A 251-nucleotide genomic window follows, 5' to 3' on the forward strand; every position below is an offset into this window, starting at 1 on the left:
CACGGCATGGTGTGACACGGTATGGTACATCACAACATGGCATGATGTGGCATGGCATACAACGTCAAGGCATGACACAGCATGAAATGACATCGCATGGCACAGTGTGGCACAGCATAGCGTGGAACAACATGGCATGATGCAACATGGCACGGCATGGAATGGCACAGCATGGTATGGCACAACGTGACCCAGCATTGTGCGGAATGAGACGGCATGGCACAGCATGGCATGGCACGGCATGGAATGAC

The sequence above is a fragment of the Numida meleagris genome, chromosome 13 (genome assembly GCF_002078875.1).
Source record: "Numida meleagris isolate 19003 breed g44 Domestic line chromosome 13, NumMel1.0, whole genome shotgun sequence".
NCBI lineage: Eukaryota > Metazoa > Chordata > Aves > Galliformes > Numididae > Numida > Numida meleagris.